At 33.7% G+C, this 23,992-nt stretch overlaps 1 long non-coding RNA gene across 1 annotated transcript in view; it reads right to left on the reverse strand.

Annotated features, from left to right (window-relative positions):
- Positions 1 to 327: 327 nt before the first annotated feature.
- The window catches only part of LOC309663430, a 355,502-nt gene continuing 331,837 nt past the window's right edge, over positions 328 to 23,992 (reverse strand). The window contains exon 2 of the long non-coding RNA XR_014265265.1: positions 328 to 23,606. This is a non-coding gene — a long non-coding RNA (uncharacterized lncRNA). The remainder of the gene's footprint in view (positions 23,607 to 23,992) is intronic.

Below are 23,992 nucleotides of genomic sequence, written 5' to 3' on the forward strand. Positions count from 1 at the left end.
TGGCCTTTCTCCAAAATTACAGCATGTCATTGGCAAAAATTAGAAGTATGAGCCAGATCTCAATTCAATTCTATTTCTGCTACACTCCACTCTTTCTCATATAACAGAGGTATTTATGTATATGATATTAAAAGCACTGGTTTGAAAAACTATATTGTAGAAAAATACATAATGAGAAGCATACCTAATACCTAGTTTAAAGAAGCTTGCCTATATCCTTTATTTTGCTTTAGGGAGTAAATAATTTGTTTCTACTAATCAAAAATTTTACCAGGTTATTTGCAAACATATAGAGAGCTACTGACCTCTCATCCCTTCAGACTTGGATTCATTTTATTTTTAAACCATTGAATGCTATTCATTCTAAACTTCTTCGTTGAGAACTGAACCATAGGTGATAAAAACCAAACTGAACAGTGTTCAGGCAAACATGTGAAGTGAGCTAAGTTTATTTTTGGAGATTCTGTTTTCCTGTGCCCAGGAATCCAACTCAAATTTTCAAATTCTCAAATCTTTGCCCATCTATATATCAACCCCATGCTCCATGTTCCCAAAGAGTTTAGATTGCAAGGAAGATGATCCAAGGAACTCACACTTATCATGGACATGGCTTTTTTTTTTTTTTTTTTGCATTCAAACTAAACAAATTTTAAAATTATAAATAATAAAAAACAATAACCAAAATTATACTATAAACAATGTTGAAAGAAAAATGAAAGTCTTGGGGGAAATCTTTGTAATAGATATATCAAAAACTAATATTAGGGCTTCCCTGGTGGCGCAGTGGTTGAGAATCTGCCTGCCAACGCAGGGGACACGGGTTCGAGCCCTGGTCTGGGAAGATCCCACATGCCGCGGAGCAACTAGGCCCGTGAGCCACAACTACTGAGCCTGCGCGTCTGGAGCCTGTGCTCCGCAACAAGAGAGGCCGCGATAGTGAGAGGCCCACGCACCGCGATGAAGAGTGGCCCCCACTTGCCGCAACTAGAGAAAGCCCTCGCACAGAAACGAAGACCCAACACAGCCAAAAATAAATAAATAAATAAATAAATAAATAAATAAATAAATAAATGTGAAACCTTTAAAAAAAAAACTAATATTAAAAAAAGGAAGAAAAACTAAACCTATCAAGAGAAATTAAGTAATTTTAGTGCCTACATACAATGGAATTATTTGTATCCTTTTAAAAAGATGAGGCATATATGTATATTCATTGATATGAAAAGTTCTTTTGACATATTTTTAAATGTAAAAAGGCATGAGAGCAACATATATTAGATAGTATGCACCTATGTATATCAAGTTACGTGTTCAATCCTAAAGAGGAGGAATCTGGAAGAACATTTACAAAATATTGATTGTGCTTTCTTACAGATGGTGGAATTTAAGGTTTTCTTTTAATATCTTCTAAATACTTTCCATATTACTTAAGTTTTAAAGTATTTATTATCTTTATAATAAAAAAGTAAAATAATAAACACTTCAGATAGTATCTTAATATTTATAATTGCAAGGGAATGGATTATCATCAGTTTTATAATTTTCAATTATAGTTGGTAAAATAGGTCCTGAGATATGAATTGTTTTGGCCAGTATCTATAAGTTAGCCTCCTGACTTTGCAGTACTCTTCCTTCTCTACCATATTGCCTGAACATGAGTAAAACACGCACAGCAAAATAACTCATTTAGACATTTATAAGTTGGCAGACCAGAGTCTTCATTTATATCGTACTTCTAATGCATATGAGCTTCTCTCCATTCAAAAAAGGAAGAGTGCACCAAAGTTAACTCAAGAAAGATGTGTTGGAATATTGAAACCACAAAAGCTAGCAAAGATTCTGAAAACTCTTCAAAATTTATATTTGTTATTTTTAGGAAGGCTTCTTTTAAAGCCATATAAAACATATATATCTCACAGAATCTTGAATTAAGCTACAGCAACAGCAATGGATTTTGTGACCTGAATCCTAGGCTTAATGTCATAGATGGACTACATTTTCAGCTCAGAGATGTGTTTTTCTAATGTCACAAATGCAACTGTTATAATAATAGTTTCATGCCATACTCACTAGAAAACTGTTCAGTCAAAGAGAATGAGAAGCTTATCACAGATTGATGACTTTCTGATATGGGATGTTAAAATTTTCATATCCTTATAAATTAAGAAATACTAGAATGAAGTGACCAGATGTTCAGCTTCCTTTCTGGATTTTCAAATGTATGTGTGTGTGCATGCATACAACAGAAACCATTCCTCTGAAGAGCAGAGATTTCTCATCAGAAAATGTGTCTTCTTACACTGTCATCAACCTTCATTTAGTATCCATAGTGCTTACATTTCAACACCTTGCATTTTTACATCCTCTTTTATATAGGAACTACACAGATTTTAGAAGACATTCTTTAAAAGAAGGAACTATCTTTCTCCTACTAGAGCTTAGATGAGTGCCTAGGAAATGCTAAGTAAAACTGGGGGGAAACCACCCATGAAACCTCAAAGGAATTTTAAGATAGCCAATTTTTCTACCTTTGTACTCTAGAAGTCAAAAGATTCTGCCAAGTAGATGAAATTAGAAAACATGGCAAGGTCAATCCTTGTCTTTTACCTTTTCCTTTCATGACCTTCAGGTGTCAGTCCTCTAAAACTACTTTAGTCTACGTGGTACCACAAGTATCAGGAGAAAGAGAACATTTCTCAGAAATGAAGCCATAACATGATTCAAATAAGAATTCTAAGACTCGGTAGTAAAGCACCATTGTGAGTCTACATGACTGTGTTAGGAAATGTATGTAAGGATGGTTTTAATAATAAACTTACAACCTTTTTTTTTAAAGTTCAGAAATAGATTTTTTTTTCAAAATTAAAAAATAGCACATATTAATAATAGTCATAGCAAATATCCTCCAAAAAAGCATGCTATAATACTCATTGCTATTTTATTTCTATTCTTCTTCTGATCTACGATCAAAATTTATTTTTCAAATTTTGTTCAGAGAGTAAATGAAAAACAAACTGTTTCTTGGCTGAGACTCTGAATTCTTGGCAATTAGCATACTAAAAATAAATTCACCTTACATTGATTTACACTCTACTATAATAGGGCTACAGACTATTTTTCTTATATTGTTATTCTCTTTTGAAATGCATCCCTAGTAAGATGTAAAAGCATGTTATTTTATCTCTATTTATATAATTATAGGATGTTTAAAGTTTCTGACCCATAAAGCTGCCTTCCAGAAGTAGAAGTCTAGTCTAGACTGGCTTTCCTCTCAAGTTGATTAATATGAGGTTGAAGAAATATCTTCTCAGAAGACTACACCAAACCAATCCATTTTTTCACTAAAAATTCACCTCTTAAAATTTCTTAATATTTGTGTTAAGACAAGAGTTTCTGGGCCTACTGTTTTAAAATACAAATATCCTTGTAAAAGTTAACATGTAAAAGTTAACTTGATACCTTAGAATAGGTTAGAAAAACAAATTATTCCAAGCAAATTATTCTGAAACCTAGCTGAGAGTAAAACCCTTAAGAGTTAGGATATAGAAGAAAACTTCCCATTTCAAGGTGGTGGTGAATAATGGGAACCTAGACACTCATTAGACAATAAGAAGACTCTGTGGGAACCAAAGAACTAAGATCAGAGTGTGATTCTGGCAGTGTGTCTGAGCAAATATGGATCCATCTGTAAGATTTCTATTTCTTAGTGAGGGGCTCATCCAGCCACAGTTCCTTCCAGTTCTTTGCTAAGATGGAATATTGCCCTCTTCTACTGTCTGCCACCAAAGGTAGGAGAAAATAGGAAGGGGGTAGGCCCTTAGGTGTAAGCTAACCAGATGGCTGTTGATAGGGTGTCATTGAAATATATCTCAACATACTCTGATGAAAAGAATATTTTTTCCACTGTTGGAGACAGATGTTGAATTTCTCATTTCTCTTGTTGCAATGCATAGGGACTTTGGTCTCTCTCTGTTTTCCATGGGGTAAGGAGCAGAAAGAACTGAGCTCACTGTCTCTTCAGTAGTAGAAGAGAAGATGATGAAGGTACTGGGCTGGTGAGAATAAGGTAAGAGAGAATTTTCAAGATGAGAAGAGGAAAGATTGAGGGGAAGAAACACCCAAAGGGAAAGGCATAAAAGGAAAAGGAGGGGAAAGGAAGAAAGATATAGGGTGAAGCAAGTACTAATGGCCAGGGAAGACAGTGAAGGTATTCAGGACATTTCACTTATTTTAGAATTTTGCTTACATCAAATCTCTTGATATTTGTTTAATTGACTCTCTGTTTGCACTGAATCAAGTAACATGTATAAAGTAAAGAAACCAAGGAAAGAGACTTAGTAAAACCAACTTGTATTAAGTTAGGGTCCCATTAGGAGACAGAGATGACACCAGTTATATGGACAGAGAGAATTTAATATAACTAAGTAAGTGAAGTGTTAACTAAGTAAGTAAAGTGTTAACTAAGTAAGTGAAGAGTTAACTAAGTAAGTGAAGTGTTAACTAAGTAAGTGAAAGAGTAAAAAGAACATTAAGGTGGTGTGGAGGTAACAGCTACAGGAAGAAGCTACCATGCTTAGGGCTGAAGGAATAAAGGCAAGAGGTTGGAATTATTAAAATTTAGAAGGCTGGAGGAGAGGCCCTGTGGTGCTGAAATTCAAACTTCTAAGGCAGGGCACTGCTGGGCTGGTGCTGGTGTCTCTCAGTGTCTGATAAGGTTGGTTCTACAAGTGTTGGATAAACCACAAGATGGATCCACGTGCTGCTATCAGAAGGCACTGCTGCTGCCGAGATGAAAAAGTGATACTGGGGTGATGCTTACAAGAATAAGAGCAGACAGGAAACCCTTAAGAAGTTGATGTGCGCTGACAGTAATAAGATGAAAGAAGCCGCTTCCCTTCTCCATCTAGTACCACCTACTGGCAGAGCCTAACTGAGAAACAGCTGGTGAAGTAGAAATGTGGTCGCAGAGTCCCTGCCCCAGCATCACAAAACTGAGTATAGAAGGGTGGGCTTGGAGATGAGAGACAATAGCTTAAGAACTGGCACACAACCTTTAAAAACATTATCTTCCCAATTGTTTTTTATTCCTTAATTTTGAGGAGGTTTTATCAAAATCAGAAAATAAGGAAGGCAAAAACAGTATCCTTACTCCAATTATAACCCCTTTGAAATAAACCAAATTATGAAAAGCCTGTATTTATTTTTTTAATAAAAACAATTATTTCATTTACAGAAAATTATTATGGGACTCTGCTTTCATTCTCTTTAGTTTATTAATACTCTTATTCAACAAGTATTCATTGAATATTGAATGTATCAGAAAGTATTCTAGGTGCTTGAAATACACCAAGGAATAAGAGACAATATTCTTGTCCTCATAGAATATGATTCTTTTTAAGAAGTAAGATTATATCAATATTCAGCAAAAATCGATTACAAATCTTTTATGAAGAAGAGAACTGGGGTACAATGTGAGATACTTATATTGACAGTATGGCAATAGACACATTTAAAGATATTTTGAGATTTTCTAACCACATAGGCCTATCCATTTTTCCTGCACACTCTCAGATATATTTCCCTCACCTTCTTCCTAGAACTCTAAATAGATTTATAGAGGTATTATATGTTGTCCAAAGTTCTATGAATCATACCATTGAAATAACTCATACCCAACAGCCATAACATAGAAGCCCTAGAACTTTCCTCTTTTAGCATCTACCACCCCATAAGATATAAGAATAATTTAGTGTGAATAAGACAAGGAGGGAAATGTGGGAAATGTTGACTAATATGCTTCCTTTAAATAAATGTTAATATATGTATCTTTCTACCATGTAGTAACAGTTTATAAACTCAACTTTAGTTTTAGCCATTTAAAAATCATCTCTGTGGCGACTTTATGCCAATTAAAAGAATTGCTCTGATTTATGCTGAGATCATTTGTGTTTCTTGAAACCACCATGGTCTCATTAAACTTATCTTCCACATTTATTTTTATAGATATTCAGAGAAATCTCTAAAGGCTTAATATAGCAGGCTTGAATTGTGACACCTCTCCCCTGAAAAAAATCCAAAACTCCTTTCTCATTCATCAAGATAGAACCTAAGACACAGGTATTATAACATAGTTTTAATATTTTAAGAGGAAGCATGATCTTCAAAGTCTTAGAAATAGTAGATTCACTGCCACCAGAAATATTCAAACTTAAACACAAACCTTTAACAGTAACTAGCCAAGAGCTTTGCATAGTAGGTGCTCCATTAAGGTTTGCTGATCACATTTTATTTCTTTTTAATAATAAATAAACAAAGAAATTCTTCTGTATCTCTCAGCAATTCCTCCATTTAACTGCTCTTATGCTCCAGATGTTCTTATAGTTGTCCAAAGTAATCTCTCACTTTTCTAGGTCTCTCTGCACATAAGTCAGAATTATTTTCTTAATGTTTCCTCCTGTTCTTGTGTTGCAAAGATAGAAGATCTGAAATGTCACCCTCTGTTAGGAGATGAGGAAAAAACTACCCATCCTCTTACACCCCCATTCTTTAACCATGTTTCCCAAGAAGGTGAATCTCACCTCTTCATGCTAAGACATACAGCTGAACATGTCATCCAATTTTCTATATGATGAGATGGAATCAGTCTATATACAAAGACACTTCAAAACCTAGCTCAAGCCAGCTCTTCAGATCGCATCTCAACACCTCCTCCATATATCTTCTGAATGCCTACCCAGAGCAACAGAAGTCCAAACTTTACCCACTTCCCTTTGTTTGGCAATGTCATCTCAATACTGGCTAATGATTGGGAAGTGTAGATCAGAAAAGAGAATGTTAAAATTGGGTACAGCCATACCTGATGTGCAGTGTCGTAGGAGTGATGAAGGTCACAGCTTTTCTTATTGTAGAAAATTCTATTTCAAGACCATCAGTGCTGATTGTGAACTTCACAAGTACTGCTAAGTCCTTTTCCTTTTGGCTATCAGTGACTTTGTTTTCTCCAGCTGCCAGACATAGCCTACTAAACGCAAACAACTTTAAAATAACATTTCTCCCCGGGCACAAAATAACAAAAGCCAGGTTTTCTGAGAGAAGCATAAAGCCTTAATTTGGGCTCTGCCTTTGAACCATTTTAGAATTTCATTAAGTGAAAGAGCATTGGTCAGCCATTGTCTTTTCAAAGCATTTGATCTAATGTTGGTTTATCTTTTGTCCTTGGATTGGGTGGGAAAGTCTTCACATTATAATACTAATAAGAAAAAAAAAATGCTTCCTGAAAATGAAATCCTGTCAAATTTGATGTTTTGTTTTCTAGTCACAAGGGTAGACTGCTTATTCTAGGAGTAGCTGGAAAGTGGGGAGCAGAGGAACTTGAAAGAAAAACAGATTTAGAGTTGTGTTCAGTAGGTAATATTATTAAAAATAAAATCATTTTGTAGCCTGTCATCTTGATGTTATGAAACCCAGTAGCATGTTTTTTTCCCTTTCAAATGAATTTTGTTTTTAATAAGTTTGGCTAAAAGTATAAATGCTTTTGGTGAGGTCAACTTGAACTTGTGGCTTTTCTTAGCCTTTGGGGTCTACACCTCAGAGAGTTTTCTGTTTTTATTGGAAGTTTAAATTTTGTTGACTGAGCTGGGAGTTTCTTTGTGAGAGCACTGAGTCCTTTAATGTTTTCTTTTTTGGTCTCTTTTGCTGTTTAAAAGAATGACTTGAGGATAAATTTGGTGCCTTGGATAGATAAATAAATCTGACAAAATTATAAATGACTCAGTTAACTGGAGCAGGAAGGGGAAAATAATAGTGAATTAGTTTTAAAAGGAAAATACACCCCTCAGTAAAATGCATGAAACCCTAACAAATACAAATGCCACTCAGAAAAAAAAAGTTTAATTTTTAAGGAAAGAAAATAGTCAATTCATCCTAGTGCTAAAAGACAACCAAACCAAAAAAAAAAAAAAAAAGTTATGATAATCTCTTCCTATGTGATATATTATAGTTAACTTTATACCTTATGAAATATTTCAAGTTTTATTTATGTAATAAATCTATTTTAGTATGTTAATACAATAATTGAATTGTATAACTGCTATATTTCATTAGAAATTAGAATTTTTATTAGAAATTTATGATTTTAAAAAAGTAAGTCACAAAGACCACAATTTGACCATGAAAGAAATAGCTGACTTTACAGATTCAGACTGGCCGAGAAAATCAGGCCTTGACTGTGTGAAAATAAGAATGTTTGTCTGATGCATGTAACACATGGGGTGCTCATAGAATAGATGCGTATTTTCAGGGGTGGTTCTATTCATTGGCTGAGAGAAAGTGATGTAGGACATATAATTGCCTGGCCCCTTTTTGTGCCTCCTATCGTGAGTAGAAGAGAATCTTCTAAAAAGATGGACAAAAGTCCTTTACTTCTGTTCAACTCATAATTTTGCCTCAGAATGATTCATTTTTTTATAAATATTATGAGGCTTGGGGTGTCAGATTAGTCACCATAGTAAGCACAATAGCTTGCTCTGTTTATGCACTCTGTATAACAGTCACTATACACAGTATTTATATATTATCCATTTGTAAAGAATATCTGAGTAATATTTAAAGAAAAAGCATTTCCTTAATAACTCAAAAGACATTTAAGTCCTTTAGAGTGTGAGGTAATCTTGAGTTTTTAATACATGGACTACATGTATATGGAAATATACATGGAATAGGGCTAGATAGATTATTAAAATTTTGAATTAACTCTAAACTTTTAGATATACTTAAGCGAGATCTAAATTGACACAAGTTTTTGATCTTTAAAGTGGGAACAGTATTTATCTCATGAAGACTTTTGGAGATACATTAACATAGATAAAGAGCTTAGAATAATACCTGGTAATATGGTAGGTGTTTAGACAGCATGTTACAGAGGAAAAAGCATGAGCTTTGTGGGTTGGAGGTTTGGTAGTAGAGAGTTAATCTTACCTTGTTTAGACTGTATCTCCAACACCTGCAAACTTGCAAACTTGGCCAAGTTCTTAAAGGTTTAGTTTTCTCATCTGTAAAATACAACAGTACAACAGCTCATAAGATATGTGTGAGGATGATACAAGATAGCAGTGCCTAACATGGTGCCTGAGACATAGTAGGTGATCACTCTTCTCCTCTCATAGCTTAGTCTTGAAACAAGAACTACGGGATCAATTAAAATAAGGATTACACATACACACAAAATGTTGTCTGAGGCCATTCACAGCTCTTCATTTAGCTATTCTATTTACTGTCCTGAGGAAACTTTAATGTAATTACTATGTTGGTTTTGGGCTCTACACACAGCTGTAGGATAAGAGAATAGTCTCTGGTGTCAAGTAGATCTGATTTCAAAATCCTCATACTGTCATTCAGTATCTCTCTTCCAGTTTTAAAGTTTTATATTATATTTCAAGTCTTTTATAGATTATCCTTGTAGTTTTAAGAAGCATGCTAAAGTTAAAATTTAAATGATTAACACAGCAAAAGACCCAGTGCTCTATTCTAGCAGACTCTGAGAGCTTCCTTCAGAGAGGTAGATAAAATCAAGTTTAAAGCATCAAGAATTCATCAGCTAATGCAGTCAGTTGTTAGACTTCTAAGACGGCCCCCAATACTCCCTACTGCATGGTTGCACCTGCTGTTCTGTAATCTCCCTCCACAGTGTGTTGATCTCTTTCTCTCATTCTTCTCATTTGCTGCTGTGATGAAACAAGCTGCCATCTTGTGAGCCCTTACCACCCTGGTGCAGCCTTGTGAGTCTAGATCCCTGACCCATAGAAACTATGAGATAATCAATAGACTTGTTTTAAGCCACTAAATTTACAGATGATTTGCTATGTAGCAATATACAAATAACACAGATGAGTAGGACAAGATGACTAAAATTAGGATGGAATTCATAGACTAAAACTGAAAAAATGAATTATTTATGTTTCGTTTTCAAATATAAATCAAACATAAACCTTTTACACTACCATGAAATTTTTTAGACCATCACAACTACTTTAGTGCCTTTGCCCATTTTTTTGAGCCCTTACTTTAACAGTTATTTGTTCCCAAAAGTTTTACTTGATTTGGAAATTCTTAAATATCTCTCTAAGTTGAAAATGAGAAGCCAGTAGAGACAAGTCACACTGAAGAGCCTTCAGTCCCCATATAGTATCTGTACCATCAGCAACAGCTGCAATACAGAGAGTCTGATAGCATAAGGAGCCATTAAGACAGGCAGATATATTGTACTTTAATTAGGAAAAAGTTCATCTTTTTTATATAGCTCAAAAATCTCATAAAAGACAAATAGAAGTAAATCTATTTACTGAAATTATCATCCTAAAATTGACAAGAATTGTTTTAAGAGATTTTTCATAACCCCTTTCCCCAGTGTAGAGAGTTTTACTCATTCATACTGCGAAAAACTAAAACCAATCAGATTGCTCAGTGTTGCATATTACAATGAAATTGCCAAGCCCTTCGTTTTCACCGGATTGGCACTGGCAGTACTCTTTGCTCCCAATGATCCAAAAAGCTTCCTGTCTTGCAAACCACGAAGTCTGAACAAATGCCATTTTGCCTCGGAGAGCTTCAGAGTCAACATCTCAGAGAGCAGATTAATTACCCTGTGGGGCTCCCAGCCTCTCCTTGGCCAGGTCTCGAGTCAACCAGAGCAGAGCAGCCCTCACTTAGATCATCAGGCTTTGGAAGTGGATCTTTGAAACTTGCTTGGGTTTGCACTCTAGTTTGTAGTACTCATGCTATATATACTTAAATAAATATATTTTAAAATTGTATGTCTAAATTTACTTATTTATATATATACAATTGTTTCCACTCTGATATGTTTTCAAAGAATTAATGGCACCTAATGTCCTAGCAAGAGTAAGAATATTCCAGAGCCAGAATCAAGTCATGAGGAATTGTTCTCCTCTAGCAAATATATTAACAGAGAGTATCTTCAAAGGGATATATCTACCCAGACTTAGAGCTCTACTCTATGTCATACTGAAGTTTCTGTCTGAAAAATGTAAAAGTCAGTCATTCATTTTTTTTAGGTATTCTAAGTTGGCCAGAGCACTGCACTAATTGACAGCAAAATGCTGGACTTAATACCTCTGAGTGCTCCTGGATTCCTTCTGTTCTGTGGCCACAGACTGAATCCCTAACTATAGCCAGATGTTTTATCAATGAGCGAGACCACAAATCTATTACCAATACTACAAAAACAATCTCAGTGTCTGATATATTTCAGTACTAATGATAGTTCATAAATAGCATCTTCAAATGCAAAAAGAAAATTTCTCTACAGATCTATTGACTGGTTTCATTTAATTTTTCATGGTACTGATTGGTTTACAGATTTACATGATGACTTCTTTTGGTCTCATGTTGACATGCCCCATTTCCCCAACAGCCCAAAAAGTCTAGCTCACATAAATGAGAAATAATTCCTAGCTTTATATAAATTATTATATAGTTATGCATTCATGAGCATACAGCAAAAATATAATTTCAGTCTGGTAAAAACCAATTTAATTTTTATTTAATTCTGTAATATTTTACAGGTATTTCCATTCTTCCACTTATTATATTGAGAATATTAAAACTGATATTAACTACATTCCCAGTTAGGCTTTATCACACTTCTATGTTTCACTCAGAATATGTCAAGGAAGCAAATATTTTGGGGGAGTTAATGTAATGATATTTGAAAATTATCTTCTTTACATAAGAATAAAGTATAATTTATTTAATTATACATGTTGCTTCCATGTCCTGGCTATACATATAGCTGGTTCACTTTGTTGTGCAGCAGAGGCTAGCACAACATTGTAAAGCAATTATACTCCAATAAAGATGTTAAAAAAAAAAGTAGCTTTATAATTTATTTTAATATCTGCAATAACTTGAAGTACAGTAATCCACATTTATCTCCAAAATCACAATGATTCATCATGAAGAAAAAAACTGAGAGGAAAAAATTTTTATTGGTGCCAAAATAAATGTTTTCTGTTTTATTCTTATATCAAGAGCCTTAACAATGTTTGCACCATCTACTTCTGAGATTTTATACCAAGAAATATAACCTAAAGTGAGAAGGAAACTACCCAGATTTATTTGATGGAAAATTATTAATAATAGAAAAAAAACAAAATTAACTAAACGTTCAATAATTGGTAGACAGCTAAATAAATTAAGAGACAATATGCAATTAATTTTTTTTTCCCCACAGATATTTACTTATTTGCCCTTATATGCCAGGTATCATGCTTGTCCCTGGGTATACAGCTGTGAACATGGAAGGCTACAATCCTAATACCATAAAGCTTATTTTATTAAAAATGATGGGGGCTTCCCTGGTGGCGCAGTGGTTGAGAATCTGCCTGCCAATGCAGGGGACACGGGTTCGAGCCCTGGTCTGGGAAGATCCCACATGCCGCGGAGCAACTAGGCCCGTGAGCCACAACTACTGAGCCTGCGCGTCTGGAGCTTGTGCTCCGCAACAAGAGAGGCCGCGACAGTGAGAGGCCCGCACACCGCGACGAAGAGTGGCCCCCGCTTGCCGCAACTAGAGAAAGTCCTCGCACAGAAACGAAGACCCAACACAGCCAAAAATAAATATAAAAAAAAAAATGATGTTTATGAAACTTTGTACCAGGGTGAAACATGTAGAATGGTTAGTAAAAAATTTATGTAACATAAAAAACTGTTTATGTAATGTGATCATAGCTATGAACAAATTAGGTATAGAAAAACATTAAAGAATATAACTGAAATGCTCATTGTACATTTCTTTGTGTAACTGGATTTTGAGTGTCTTCATTTATGTTAATATCAATTAATAATAATATTCTAACATTCTTGTAATAAATTATCATGTTTATTAAAAAAAAGACTGTGTAAGTCATAACAAAGTTTCTTGGAAAACTTCAAAAGTGAATTCAAGGCAATTGAATAGATCTCTAAAAGTTAAACAAAAACAAGATACAGAGGGTAGAAAAACATGCAAATTTTTTTTCATTTTGTTATTTGTTCAGTTTCATTGGGGTACATTTAATATTTAAAATTGCACATATTCAGTTCATACATTTTGATGAGTTTGGACATATGCATATACCCATGGTACCATCATCACCATCAAGGTAATAAACATATTATTACATATTAAGTGGTAAGAACACAACATGAGAGCTACCCCCTTAACAAGACTTTACATGCACAACACCATATTGTTAACTACAGGCACTTTTCATCACTCTACTTTTCTGTATTTGCTGAATTCTTTTTTTTTTTAATATAAATTTATTTTATTCATTCATTCATTCATTTATTTATTTTTGGCTGTGTTGGGTCTTCGTTGCTGCCCGCGGGCTTTTTCTCTAGTTGCAGCGCACAGAGGCTACCCTTCGTTGCGGTGCACGGGCTTCTCATTGCGGTGACTTCTCTTTGTTGCAGAGCATGGGCTCTAGGTGTGTGAGCTTCAGTAGTTGTGGCATATGAGCTCAGTAGTTGTGGCTCGGGCTCTAGAGCATAGGCTCAGTAGTTGTGGCGCACGAGCTTAGTTGCTCTGTGGCATGTGGGATCTTCCCAGACCAGGGCTTGAACCCACATTCCCTGCATTGGCAGGCAGATTCTTAACCACTGCGCCACCAGGGAAGTCCCTGTTTTTGCTGAATTCTATATAATGAACATATTTTACATGTGGAAAATAGCATAACCTTATTTCTAAAACAAAAATAATAACTGAACTTGAGGAATAACTGTTCTGCTTCACTCTCATCTTCCTATTGAAATATTGATGAAATCCTGAGACATTGGAAGAGTTTCACAGCACAGTAAGCTCTGAGCAATGATTGGTTAGTTTATTTGCCTCACACATCCACCCCAGCCTCACTTCCACTAACTGAAAGTCTTTGAGGCAGAACTGCGGGGTTTCCACCTACTTTGAACTGTCTCCATCTACCTCAGAAACATAAGGCTTCCGCAAGAAAAGAGGAGAGAAAACATCCTCTCTATAATTTTCTGAGGTTCCGGAGCGATCTCAGCCTCCATCTTTTAGTATTTATTTTTCCATATCTACTTCTGAAGACAAAACTGACATGTGATATAGGATTGCATCCTGGGAGAGAAATTCAGTCCTCTGAAGGGACAAACACAGGAGACTGTAAGATTGGACACTGTGGACCTCTAGTTCTAGAGTCTCTCACCCGCAGAGGACAGAGAGGAGTACAGGGAGTATTAATGTGTTCAGAAGGAGATCATTCTGAGCAACTCCTCAGGAATCTTCTCAGCCTAGGAGAGCCATGCCAGACAAGTAAGGCCTGAGCATTGAAAACCAGGCTTGACATATGCATGGTAAGCACTTCTCCAAGTTCAAATCAGAGAAAGAGTCTATTAATCAAGCACGAAGACTGTAAAGTTTACCAAAAGAGCCATTTTTTTTCCTCATTCAAATATGAAAAAATAGAAAAAGAACAACTAAAAAACTACCACACACACATACACACACAACTAAAGAAAAGATTCTAAACATAGAATAAGGTAGAAAGTAGTGACTATTCAGAAAAGAATCATGTTTGGGCAGAGTTTAACAACAGAAAACAAAGCTAAATTGTAGAAAGCATCTTTTTTGTGTTGCTGATAACATTAAAGAAAACATGATCACTATAAAGGAAGAGATGAAAAATCTGACCAAATGAAAATAATTCATTTTGAAAAGGCATCTAAATGTAACAGAGTTGAAGTCAATTAGAAGTGTAAAGTTTAAGACAATTAAAATCTGCATTATAAGAAATAAAGAGTAAAATTAAAACTGCAGAAAATTGAATAAGGATTTGAAAGTTAAACATGAGCAGTTCCTCAAGAATGAAAGAGACAATGGCAAAGAGATGAAACAGAGAGATGGGGACAGAAAGAGAGAGACAGAAAGGCAGAAGGGGAGGGAGGGGGAAGAGGGAAAGAAAGAGTGAGAGAGAGAGAGAGAGAGAGAGAGAGAGAGAGAGAGAAAACAGATGCTTAACCTGGAAAAATTAGTAACCCTGATAAGGTCATAGCAAATGGAATAGAAGTCTTATTCTTTGAATAAAAAGTAGAAAAGCTTTCCTGAGTCTATAGTTGATAATACAGACTAGAAATATATAGTTTATAGATAATGTATGCTAAGATTATTATATAGAAATATTATATAATATTATATATAATACATTATCTATAACAATATATTATTTATATATATATATATATATATAGTTGATATTTTGTCTACTGAATTCCAGGCAAAATTATTTGTTTCTTTTAATCATGTTTAATCTTTAATCTATGTGGAAAACTATGTGCATATATTTTAGGAGTTTGGGATCTGTTTTTCCCCCAAACAAGTAATCAATTTCCCTTTCTACTATTTCTTGAATAGTCTATTCTTTCTCCAATAATTGTAACAGAAACAACATTGGGACCTTTCCAAGCCTGGCCCATAGTAGGTAATGAATATTTGTTGAATTAGTGAATAGTAACAATAGCTAAATTTATTGAACATCTTTTTTGCTCAGGTATGTGTCATACAATAATTTTACAAAAGTTAATTTATACAAAAACTTATTTAATCTTTCTAACAATACTGTAAAGTAAGACTTTTATTCCCATTTTATAAATGAGGACAAATTATTTGCCAGAGTCTATTGTGCATCTAATGATGGGTGGAGCAAGGAATTTTAACCAATGAAGTCAGACTCTAGAAACAGCTCTTAAAACTATGCAATACAGCTCCCCAGAAATATGAAGTCCCACATGTTTTAATTCATTTAGTTCATACATACATGTGAACATATAATCTATTTCTATGCCTATACCACTGTAGCTTTTTGGTGTTCTGATACCTGCCAGACCAAGGCTCCCTTCATTGTTATTTTTGTTTCAAAATTCTCTTGGCTATTCTTACACATTTTCTTTTCCAGGTAAATTTTAAGATTAGCTTGTTGGATTCTAATTTTTTAAAGATCCTATTGTGATTTTAATAGGTATTTAACATGTATTACATGGGATTAGGATTGAACTAATAGATTAAGGTCAGGAGAAGTAATAACTCTCCAGTATTGAGCATTCCCTTGCTATATCATGGTGCGCCTTGCCCTTCATGTCTTCTCTATGCTTCAGCGGAGTTTTGTAGCTTTTATCATCTTCTAGGTTTGCACAGTTCTTTTTCAATTTATCCCTAGATACTTTGTGTTTTATAGCATGTGGATACTTTTTTCTAGTTGGTTATTTCAGAAATGTAAGAAAAACTCCAATTTTTGAAAGATGATCACCTTATTGAACCCTCTTTTATAATATTGTTTAGTTGACTCCTGAATAATCCAATTGGATGCTCTTTTTTCTACAAAAGATACAGTTTAAAATCTTACATACCTGCAAATTATTTGTTTCTTTCTTACTTCATTGCCTAAGATATCAAGTATTAAAAAATAAAGGTCTTCATTAGTTTTAATTTCCTTGTTTGTAATGTTTTTATTTTAATAATAATGATAATAATATCTACCACAGAGTGATATTGAGAGGAGTAAATTAGACAATACAGGAGAAAATTCTTAGAGCAGTAACACACCAGCACAGTTTGCCCTCTCACCGCAATCATCACCTTTACTATCATTTTTTAAATTTAATTAGAAATCTTTCTAATTTTCACGATATTAGTGAGAACTCTCTAACAGATATTCTTTCTCAAGTTAAGGGAATTTTCTTCTGTTCCTATCTCAGGAATAACCTGTTCAGAGTCTTTCAAGTTGATCATGTGCTTTTTCTTCTATAATCTGTTAAGGTGGCCAACTCTATTTTAGATTTCCTAAGCTTAAATTATCCCTGTTGAATTCTACTTCATCATTATGTATACACTGCTGGGTTTAGGTTGGTCAGTTTTACTATTTTAATACTTTTCACTCTATGCATAAGTGAGATAGATCTTTTTTTTTCTACAGTCCTTGTCTAATTTTAGTATCATAATAGTTTTGTCTTATAGAATGAGTTGCAAAACCTTCAATCTGTATCCAAGGGCTATAGGGTTGACAGGATAGAAAGGGCTTTGGTAAGTCTTATAGAATGTGGCTGGTACTTATTCAAGGGCAGATTTCTGAATAGCTTTTTAATTTCTTTTATGATTATTGATCTAATCAGGATTTCTGTGTTACTTGGAGTCTCTTGGTAATTTGTGTTTTCCTGGAAAATGGATTTTCTTTAAAAATCTATTTTATATCTATCGTGCTACTCTGTTCTTTGTTATAATATTCTTTTTAAAGTCAATTTTTCTTAATCAATTTACTAAAAGATTGCTCTATTGTTCTTTTTGAAGAAGCAGCTTTTAGTCTTATTAATCAAGTCTACTTCCTCAAATCTAGTGGTTTGTGTTCTATTTTATTAATTTCTGCTTTTATCTTCATTAACTTCTTCCTACTACTTACATTTTATTTACATTTTTATTCCTTTTCTAGCTCCTTGTGTTTAAAACTTGATTCATTCAGTTTTCGTCTTTCTTGTTTCCTAATAAATGAATTTAAAGTTGTTATTTTCTTCTCTTAGCAACCATTTTGGCCAAATTACAGGGTTTTTTCTTTTTTTTCTTTTTTCTTTCTTTCTTTTTTTTTTTTTTCCTTTTTAATGCTCTCGTCATGCTTCACTTCAAAATAATTTGAATTTTTATTTTCTCTTTAAACTAAGAATTATTTATTGGGTGTTTTACAATTTTAAGTGGATTGATATTTTTTATTTCTCTTTGTTCCTAGCTCTTAATTTTATTGCACTGTGGCCAGACATCATCCTCAGTATGATTCCTGTTTTGGATAATTTATGGAACATTTCCTTGTGGCCTAACATAATGGTTAAGAGTGCAGGCTTGTGTTTAGAATGGTGCCTCACACATAGTAAATACCAAGAACTCAAGGTCAAATATTATGTATTTTGCACACACATTTGAATGTGTGTACATGATTTATTTATGTATATTTATTTGTATTGATTTTGTTAAATTCTAAATCCTTATATTTGTGAACTTGATCTTCTGAATACTCAAAGAACCATGCTCTTTGAAATTCTACATTTCTCTTTGCATTCTAACATTTTTCTTTATACATTGAATGCTATATTATTTTCTGCACAGAAATGTATTATTTTATCTGATATCTCATTGGTATATTTTTATTATTTCATAATATATCTACTTTCTTTTTATTAGCATTCTCCCATTTATTTTCCAACTTCCTATGTCATTTAATTTTTTTTTTGGTTTTCAAGCAAACTTTTAATTGAAATGTAATATCTTTTCTTTTTGGTATATCTCTTCCAAATTGTATATATATGTGTGTATGTATGTGTATTCTCTTTTACCCAAAGCAAATATGTTTTAAACATTAAAATTAATCTATTTACAACTACTTTGATTATTGATGTTAAATTTATTTTTGATATCATATTACTCTTTAATTTTTTCACACCTTCTTGCTATTTCTCTTTTATTGCCTTAATAGTAGTTTTCTATATAATTCAAGAAAGATTATTGAATCCACATTTATTCCTTCAGTAGCTTGAATATTTTATACACTGTCAACATTCATTATGGCTCTCTACCTAGCCTTTCTAAAAGAACCCTGCTTCAATCTAAATATTCATTTTCTTTTGCACAACCATGTGTGTCAGGGCAGGCACTTCCCATAAGGAATTATTTATTAATTACTCAAGTCAGTTGTGGAAGTCTCACCTCTATTAACTGTGAATGGTTTAATCATGGTCATATGATATAATTTCTATGTAATGAGACTGCATTTACTTGGGGGTTATTGGGAAATATTTTCTGGATTGATTAAAAATTTAAAAAACACACATAAGGAGACACAGACTCTCTTCTTCCACTGTGTGTTGTCCTAAATAGATGTGATAATCCAGAAAAACTGATGCCATCTTCCAGCTATCTTCTTACCTGAAGATAAGCCCCCCTCTGAGAAAATAAGAATGGAAAACAGAAAGAAGCTCAGCCTATAGGTTATGTTTAAGTCACCAAACGAACAAATCAAGGAACTGCCGTACCTTGGAACTTCTCTATAGAAAAGGAGGAGAATTGATTGCCACTAATGTTTAGGCTATCTTGAGTTATATTTTCTGTTTTTGCAGTTGAATCATCCTAACTCTTGCAATGTTTAAAGTCAACTTTTTCTATCAATATCTAGATTGATAATCTAATTAGTCTCTATAGCTTCTTACTGGATTAAACACTACTAAACAAAATTTCACTTCCAAGATAAACCTTGCCCCCTAATATCCCAACTTTATCTACTTATATATAAATTTAGTTCCATATTCTTTTAAATTACTATATTATTCTGCACTTTCAATTCATAATAACTATCTTAAGCCTTCAGGCATCTTCCATTATTTATTTATACTTAGAAATATGTTTTATTCATTTCTTTGCTTACTTCTTTTCTTGAATTCTCCATATTTTTCTTTTGCGGTTTTATTTTTATTGATGTAAGAACATCACTGAGTAATTCTTTTAGATCGCTGTTGAGCTCTATTTTGGTCAGACATAAAACTCTAGTTTTATAAAATACCTTCCTTCATAACTTTAAAAACATTCTCTATTGTCTTTTCACATACTATGCAAAGAAGATACGTTAATAGCTTTTCTCTTATTCTTTATGAATTGCCTTTTTTCCTCTGAAAAATTTTGTATGTTTTTCTTTTTATCCTTAAGTAAATTTGCTTAGGATAGTTATTGATGTGGGTTTTCTTATTTAGTTTTGTTTTCTTTGCTTTTTAGCTCTTGTTGTCATTTTAGTTTTTATTTTAATCCTGCTGTGCACTCTAAAAACAAAGATGCCTTTCTTTAAGTCAGAAAAAGTTTTCTTCTAATATTTCCTTGGTCATTCCTTTCTTTCGATTCTCTTGGGTTTTTCCTGTTAAGAAGCTGTTGGAACCCCTGGCTCTAATTCTTTCTCATTTTCCATATATTTGTCATTTTGCACTTTGCCCAATCTTATTCTGTACATGTCTTACCTCAGTCTTGCAGTTCTCTCAGTCTTTAGCCATGTATTGTACATTTTGATACTCAGCCCCAAAATAGGGTATCCTAGCAAAAATATTTCAAATTTAGAAGAACTCAGTTTCCTTTTCACAGCAGTCTTCTTTTTGTAATAAATGCAACAGCATGTTAAATCTCTAGCTAATATTAATACGATTATTTCAAAGTTTGATTTTATTCCCTCTATTAATGCTCATCATGGAGGGTTCATTCTATTTGTTAAGTTAGGTGTGTTTCTAATATGTTACTTTTCTTCAATCGTTTAATGTTCATTGTCATCTATTCAGATTTGTAGAAGTGAATTCACATTAGCAGCTGTAACTTTTTTATTTGGTACAAATGGGAATTCCTGTTTGCCTGAAAATAAATGCAGGATCTGATTACTGGTGTCTGCATTGAGAAAGAGTGCAAAAGAGGGGACAGTGTGTCAATAGATAAAATTTACTTTTTGATTTTGTGGAAATATATCCTTGAAAAATTTTTTCAAGAATTTAGCTCATGGTACTTGCAAGTCAATCAGACATTGCCCCACTTCTATGGATTGACTTAAGAGTATGTCTTATCAGAAATCCCACTTCAGAGACATATCTTAACACACTGCAACTTTAGAACACTTGAAGATATTCAACTCACAGATCAGAAAGTAGGAAATTTATAGATAATAAAAAACATATGGAAAGAATTTTATGGTTAAACTAAACAGAACTATTTTTATCTTGAGTATCTTGAGGTGACTCTTGCGTTCTTCTGAGACTAAATTACTTTTGTCAGATTTTAGGGTGATGAGTTCTACAGCTCACTGGGCACCTTCATGGCTTTCCAATGCTGCAATGATTTTTTATTTTTATATTGTTCATGGAATTTAGGGAGGAAAGAGAGGCACACCAGCATGTTCAGTCATCTATTTTGAACAAGACCAGGCTAAACCAACATTAGTATAAAAAGTGAAAGGATTCAATAAATAGTAGACAATGTTCATAACAAAACATAGGTATGTACTGCTGTATTTTCAAGTAAAGTAAAAAGCATAAAGTAAAAAATATTACAAACAGAATAAACAATTCACCTGTAAAGTGACAAAAATCAGAATGATCTCAGACTTCCTTACCATATATGCTTCCAGGAAAAAAAGAGAAAAAGCTTGAAAACAACTGCCACAGCATGTTGCCTACAGATCCTAGAAGTTTTGTGATGCATGCCTAATTTAACAGAGACATTACTGTAGTTGCATGGACTCAAATAAGTAAACCACTCATACCATTTCTGAATTGGTTATTTGAAAAAAGTATTTTTTAGATGTGATGTATCAAAACGACTAATTCACAGATTAAGAAAATGCATTGTGAAAAGATTGTCAATGGTCATTGAAACTCGTTATATAGAGAGTTTAAGAGGAAAGTGACAAAAATTATTGCTGAGAGATAAAATCAATAATAACAATTTGAGCCTAAAATTTCTATATTATCAAAATAAAACTCAGTAAGGGATTGAGCTGATAGGGTAGAAGAATAGATAAACCACTCTAATATAAAATTAGGGCAGGAAAAGTCACTGTGTAGATACTGTTAATATTTTACACTGATAATCAGAGGTTTGAATGTTTGGATATGTATGTATGTGTTTTAAAGGAAAAACTAGTAGAATTTAAAATGAATATTCCAAATGACAACAAAAAAGTAAAGCAGCCAAGTTTTCCTAATATAGAGGTTATAGATTTGAATAAACTATCAAAGATTATGTATTGGAATACATACCTGGATGTCCAGTAATTCTATATGTATTGGGCCTAGCTCTTTCTTCAAGCCTACTCATTTTCATGCAATCTGATACATAAAGTATAATTACTCTTAATCTTTTAGTGTGACAAAAATGTGTGTCTTTCACTCTTCTTTCAAAACTTTTATTATTACCTATTTCATGTCTAAGTGCCTAATTAGATTTGACAGGATTCAGCATTCCTATATGGTTTTCAACTAAACTTATTTTTGTCTGATTTTCATTAACCAGAATTAGGCAATCTCTTTATGCATAAATCACATTATATACATCACTTGAGTAACAACTCCTCTAACACAAAACACATAGACAACTGTTTTCTCCAGAGCCCTGTTTCCTTTAACTGAAAAATAGCATCAGAAATCACAATATGGACACTAGATATGCATGTTAGATGCTATACATGAGATTTTATATACGAGATGTGTACATTAGATTTTATATATGAAACCTGTATGTGAAGCAGTAGATAATACAGCTTCTTGGACACTTAAGTATCAGTGCTAAGGATAAGAACTGAAACAGTTCTGTTCTGACTACACATTGGTTTCGAATTCCAAACTTACAAGTATTTAAGACTTTGTATTCTAATACCAAATCTGTCAGTTTGTTGCTTTTCAACTCCAAGTTCACCCTTCATTGTCTGTTCTTAGAAAATTGTAATGGGTCCTTTAGCTATCTTTTCCTTTGTCAATTAGCATGAAACTAAACTTTGCTAGTAGAGAGCACTAGAGAAACATTGAGGGAAGAAGGAGTTTTCTTTACTGGTTTTGTTGGTCTTATTCAGCCCAGCTTTTGCAGCTTGGGAGGCTTCTGCAGCACCCAATTCTTGTAATACATGGCGGCCAGAAAACCAGTGGCCAGCCCTTCCCCTGGTTTCCTACTTGGGTGGTTTTGTGTGTGCCTCAAGAGAGACACTATCCCAGGGAACAGCTTTCCCCATCACCTAAGAGGGTAGATTTCCACAAGTTCCACAAGTGTGACCCCAAAGTTATTTCTCTGTCATTCAGTGATTCATGGCCATAACCTCTCCAAGAAGGTTTGAATCTCAGCCCCCAAAGGGACAGGGGGAAAGTGTGTATAAAACTATTGCTGAGCTAGTGACTGCTCCTTATATCTACTATTCCTATACTCTTTAGAATTCTTGTTAAATCTTACTAACCAATCTCTTGTTACTCTGATCCTCTGTAATAATTAATAATTCTTTAAATTAAACCTTCCCTTTCAATTTACTGTGTAGTTTCTGTCTTTTGATCAGACCCTGACTGATGCAAAATTTAGTCTATATACTTTCCTCTCTTTCCAGACCTATCAATTTATCTCCTCTCTATCATAAACAGCATCACTCTAATAACTAATAAATTATGCCATTATTATTCCAAACTAAATGCATCTATTTAGATCTTGGTCCCCACACACTGCCTATAATTTTACTCCCCTTTCTTTTACAATCTATGAATATGTCACATCAAATACTGTCACTTATTAACAATAAAAATTTGATAACACTATATAATCCATGAGTAAATTCTAAACCCAAATACTAGTTAAATACTAATTAGAATATTTACAGTAGGGGGCTTCCCTGGTGGCGCAGTGGTTAAGAATCCACCTGCCAATGCAGGGGACATGGGTTAGAGCCCTCATCCAGGAAGATCCCACATGCCACAGAGCAACTACAACTACGTGCACCACAACTACAGAGCCTGCACTCTAGAGCCCGTGAGTTACAACTACTGAGCCTGCGTGCCTAGAGCCCCTGCTCCACAACAAGAGAAGCCACTGCAATGAGAAGCCCACACACCGCAATGGAGAGTAGCCCCCACTCACAACAACTAGAGGAAGCCTGCGTGCAGTAACGAACACCCAACACAGCCAAAAATAAAAATAAATAAAATAAATAAATTTATTTAAAAAAGAATATTTACAATAAAAATAAGATACTACCTATTAAATTTTATGAGACTGAATCTACATTTAAAATAAGTATATTACATTACTTTAAATTACTTTTTCATTTTTAAGTTCTACGAGTAAAAAATGAATAAACTTTTAATATTCAAAATTCAACTTTTTATTTTTATTCTAATAGAGTCAGAAAGAATACCATGGTGATGATAAAAAATTTTTTAATAA

This window comes from Balaenoptera physalus, assembly GCF_965194825.1.
Source record: "Balaenoptera physalus genome assembly, chromosome: 6".
NCBI classification, from domain to species: Eukaryota; Metazoa; Chordata; class Mammalia; order Artiodactyla; family Balaenopteridae; genus Balaenoptera; species Balaenoptera physalus.